At 62.4% G+C, this 489-nt stretch overlaps 1 protein-coding gene across 1 annotated transcript in view; it reads left to right on the forward strand.

Moving 5' to 3' along the window:
* Positions 1-220: 220 nt before the first annotated feature.
* Positions 221-489, forward strand: part of LOC105508351 (double-stranded RNA-binding protein Staufen homolog 2) — a gene marked incomplete at its 3' end in the record, with an annotated part of 155,296 nt that continues 155,027 nt past the window's right edge. The window contains exon 1 of the mRNA XM_011937205.1: positions 221-314. The remainder of the gene's footprint in view (positions 315-489) is intronic.

Here is a 489-nt window from a genome sequence, read left to right on the forward strand (position 1 = left end):
CTCATAAATCTAGGATCTAGGGCATTGTTTTCAATGGTTCTCATTTTTGGCTCCAAGGATTCTTTTTCATGTGACTAATTTTTTCGGTGGAGGAGGAGGTCTGGCCACGCCGCGGGTCCTGGCGAGCAGGTGATTACGGATCCCTGGTGTTTGCTGGGCGAGACGGTGAAGCAACCTCCTCCTCGCCCCCTCCCCCGTCTGGAAAGGTGCAGGATCCGCTAAACCGTGTGTCGCACAGCGGCGGCCGGAGCAGACGCGGGATGGTCGCGCGTCCCCTGCACAGCACAGAGGGGCAGTCTGAGAGCCTGGGAAAGGTACGAGCGGGGAATCAGAGCACAGGGTGCGGACCAGAAAGAGCAGACGGTCAGTCGGGCGGGGAAGGAAGTTGCCGACTGTATGTGTGGAAGGGGCTGCCCCAGGCCCACCCCTGGCAGACGAGGGGGCGGGGAGCCGCGCCGGGGACGAGGAGACTGCGGACTGCGCGCGCTC

This window comes from Colobus angolensis, unplaced genomic scaffold (genome assembly GCF_000951035.1).
Source record: "Colobus angolensis palliatus isolate OR3802 unplaced genomic scaffold, Cang.pa_1.0 Scaffold16, whole genome shotgun sequence".
NCBI classification, from domain to species: domain Eukaryota; kingdom Metazoa; phylum Chordata; class Mammalia; order Primates; family Cercopithecidae; genus Colobus; species Colobus angolensis.